This window comes from Mustelus asterias, chromosome 25 (genome assembly GCF_964213995.1).
Source record: "Mustelus asterias chromosome 25, sMusAst1.hap1.1, whole genome shotgun sequence".
NCBI classification, from domain to species: Eukaryota; Metazoa; Chordata; class Chondrichthyes; order Carcharhiniformes; family Triakidae; genus Mustelus; species Mustelus asterias.
Window position 1 is genome coordinate 13,606,073 of NC_135825.1, and position 4,131 is coordinate 13,610,203.

A 4,131-nucleotide genomic window follows, 5' to 3' on the forward strand; every position below is an offset into this window, starting at 1 on the left:
ACAAGGTTAAGAGGAGATTTGATAGAAGTGTTAAGAATTAAGTGTTTGGTTAGAGAGGGGGAAGAAAAGGAGAAACTCTTCCCAGTAGGTGAAGAGTCAGTGACCAGAGGACACAAGTTTGGAGTAATTGGAAAAAGCCAACACTGTGGAACTTGCACAAGTTGTTCTGATCTGAAATGCACTGTCTGAAAAGGCAGTGGAAAGAGACTCAGTCAAACTTTCAAGACGGAATTGAGCAAATACTTGAAGTGGAAAAATTTGCAGGGCTATGTAACTAGATGGATAGCTGTACCGAAAGATCAGCACAGGGTATGATGGGCAGACTGGCCTCGTTCTGTCTATCTTCTCTGATCTGATGCAGTCTAAATTTGTGCAATGCATTCCCCTCCCTGTTTTCTTCCTGGCCAATACCTACCTGTCAACGAACATCACTGAATTAGATAGTCTGATCATTGTCACATCGTTGTCTGTGGGAGCTTGCTGTGCACAAGCGGCAAAGCGCTTTTGGGCATCCTGAGCTAGTGAAAGGTGCTATAAAAATGAAAGCTTCCCTTCCCTGCTGAAGCGACAACTCCGACCGACACACAACTCCACAAGCGACGGTGATGTTTCAGTATCATCGATATGATGCAAGCCCAGATGGTGACTGTCACTGGGTTGTTTGACCCATTCAGTGGGTGGGGAAGGACAAGGGTAGGAGAGCACTGCGATCAAACTAACTCTGTCCTCCTCCTCCAGTGTCTATTCCTTCCAGTGCTCACTGGATAGTGATCAGGAGCGGGTACAATGGCTGATAATTAACATCGCCCCAAGAAACACCAAAGTGGTAATTTGTAGAAGAGCCATCATTGCCCATGGTGAGATTAGCTAACCCAACTTGGGACCTTCCCTCGTACTCTTCAATGCAGCCAGTCAAGTACTGGTGCAGCCAGAATTTTACCATTCGTCCTGCCACAGGAATCAGAAAGGGGAAGGGGCGGACCATGGAAAGATACGTTGACCTTGGGCAGAATTTAATGGTTTTGGGACGAGCGAGGCCATAAAATTCTGCTCAATGTATTTTATTAAAGTTTTTTTTATTAGTGTCACAAGTAGGCTTACATTAACAATGCAATGAGGTTACTGTGCAAATCCCCCAGACATCACACTCCGGCGCCTGTTCAGGTACACAGAGGGAGAATTTAGATTGGCCAATGCATCTAACCAGCACGTCTTTCGGACTATGGGAGAAAACCCATGCAGACACGGGGAGACCGTGCACACTCTGCACAGACCCAAGTCAACCAAGTTGGTGGCCCAAGCCAGGAGTTGAACCTGGGTTTAATATTCTTTGGATTATCACATTTATTAGTATACAGTGAAAAGTATTGTTTTTTGCGCACAGACAAAGCATACCTTACATAGAGAAGGAAAGGAGAGATTGGAGAATGTAGTGTTACGATCATAGCTAGGGTGTAGAGAAAGATCAACTTCATGTTGTCCCTAATGGGTCCCTGGCACTGTGAGGCAGCAATGCTAACCACTGCGCCACTGTATTATAGTCACTAAGAAGTATGCACAGTCCTCACTCAGGGATGTAGTTACACCAATGAGCATATTGAATACTCTCCACGTATCAACCTGCTAATGGAACCCACATTACACCTTAACAGCCCTTTACACAAACAGCATCCTCAGTGACAGCTCTGTGCGATGCTGATATCCAACCTCGGTCACAGCAACAAACCACCTCCACAAATTGGAAACAGGCAGTCGTATTTTCTCATTTGGGGCATAGGCAGCAATGGTCTAAAGTTTATTTATTAGTCACAAGTAGGTTTACATTAACACTGCAATGAAGTTACTGCAAAAATCCCCTCATCGCCACACTCCGGCGCCAGTTCGGGTAACACTGAGGGAGAATTTAGCACGGCCAATTCGCCTAACCAGCACGTCTTTCGGACTGTGGGAGGAAACCAGAGCACCCGGAGGAAACCCACGCAGACACGGGGAGACTCCGCACAGTGACCCAAGCCAGGAATCAAACCCGGGTCCCTGGCGCTGTGAGGCAGACCACTGCAAACCACTGTGCCACCACTGGGATTCAGGGTTGAACACACATGGGAAGAAAAGGGCTTGTAGCTTCCTTGTGTCTCCAGAAACTTGTTAGCTTGGTTAAGAAATAATCTGGTTTCCCAGACCCCTTATTTTTTTAAACAAAGTTTTAAATGACATTCGCTCGCCACACTAAAATAACTGCAGCCCCAAAACACTTAAGATTTACAAGGGGAAGAGAATAGAGATAGGAAAAAAAGGTGTGTGAGGAAGGGAGAAGAGAGGGGGGGATGGCTGTGTTAGATATGTCATCCAATCAACACGATTCATAGTAGCCGGGTTTTTAATCCTGCTTTTTAACCCCGAACCGAATAAAGTGGACTCTGAATAGGGGGAAGCAAGCATGGGGCAAACCCACAGCCCAACTCAGCCCCCCCTCTCTCAGAGTGATTCCTCTGAAATCCAGAGTCCTCAGCATATATCGGGAGCTTTTGTTTTCAAAGCCTAACGTCACGTTAAAAAACAGTACAAACCCCCCTCTCTCTCTCGCTAACATTCCCCCAGCACCACCCTCCTGAAAAACTAACCCCCACTCCCCCATCCACAACAAACTTTTAAAAAAGTTTCAGAGAAAGTTTTAGAAGGGCTGGACTTTAAAGCAGAAAGGTTTGAGTGGCTTCTTTTTTGAAGATGTGTACATCTTAAAAAAATTAACGTGGATTGGGAAACGTACAGATAATTACTTTGAAAAGACACACATACACAGAGGGAGGGAGAGAGAGAGAGAAAGGCACTCACTGCGTACCCCCACCACTCCACGCAAGGATGGCACTACAGATGATGTGTGGGGTTTGTACCGTCAATCGCGAATCTCCTTCCTCCTCCTTCCCGGAGCCGCCACAGCAGCGAAACTGAGTCCAGCCTGGAAAAAATGTAACCCATCAGAGGAGGCCTGAGCCTGCGCACTGAAGGCGGAAGGAAGGAAGAGAGAAATTGACAAGAGCTGCAGGTTTCAATGAGTGAGCTTCCCCATCACGGCAAACCACTTGCCAATTTCACTGGCACTTCCCTGGGGCTTGTCGGAGGTGTCAACTTAAACACAAGCTTAAACACCCCCTAAAATAAAGAGTCAAATGTCTCACTGACTTTTTAAAAAGATACTTTTCTCTCTCTCTCTCTCTATATGTGTGTATTACAAATTTCAGATTGTATACAATGTGGCACACATCGGTGCAGCGAAGGTGGGACGCGGAGTGGGTGTGGGAATGAACCAACCTTAAGATAAAAGCAAAAAAAATTTCCCGCAGATGCTGGAATCTGAAACAAGAAACAGAAAATGCTGGAAAATCTGGCAGCATCTGTGGGGGAAAAGAGAGCTTCAGATCAGTGAAGTTCTGACCAAGGATCATCCAGGCTGGAAACTTTGGTTCTATTCTCTCTCCGCAGGTGTTGTCAGACCTGCTGAGATTTTCCAGCAGTTTTTTGATTTGATTTGATTTATTATTGTCACATGTATTAACATACAGTTTCTTTGTAGTATTGAAACAGTATTGTTTCTTGCGCGCTATACAGACAAAACATACCGTTCAGAGAGAAGGAAAGGAGAGAGTGCAGAATGTAGTGTTTTTGTTTGTGAATGAATCAACTTTCTTCCGTTTGGTCAGGACTTATTCAAATTCAAAGTCGAATTTCTTCACCATTCATTGCCCCCACCCCCTCAACACCCCCCACCCACTCTCCACTCGCCCCACCCCCTCACCCCCCCAACCCCCCCCCCCCCCAACCCATCACATCAACCAGTCTCCCATCCATTGACTCTGTCTACACTTCCCGGCTGCCTCGGAAAAGCAGCCAGCATGATTAAGGACCCCACGCACCCCGGACATTCTCTCTTCCACCTTCTTCCATCGGGAAAAAAATACAAAAGTCTGACATCACATACCAACCGACTCAAGAACAGCTTCTTCCCTGCTGCTGTCAGACTTTTGAATGGACTTACCTTGCATTAAGTTGATCTTTCTCTACACCCTAGCTATGACTGTAACACTACATTCTGCACTCTCTCCTTTCCTTCTCTATGAACAGTATGCATTGTCT

The 4,131-nt window shown here is 46.0% G+C and overlaps 1 protein-coding gene across 1 annotated transcript in view; it reads right to left on the reverse strand.

Annotated features, from left to right (window-relative positions):
- Positions 1 to 2,967, reverse strand: part of LOC144511807 (solute carrier family 45 member 3) — a 152,249-nt gene extending 149,282 nt beyond the window's left edge. The window contains exon 1 of the mRNA XM_078242151.1: positions 2,833 to 2,967. The gene's annotated coding sequence lies outside the window, so the exon portion shown is untranslated. The remainder of the gene's footprint in view (positions 1 to 2,832) is intronic.
- Between the last annotated feature and the right edge of the window lie 1,164 nt (positions 2,968 to 4,131).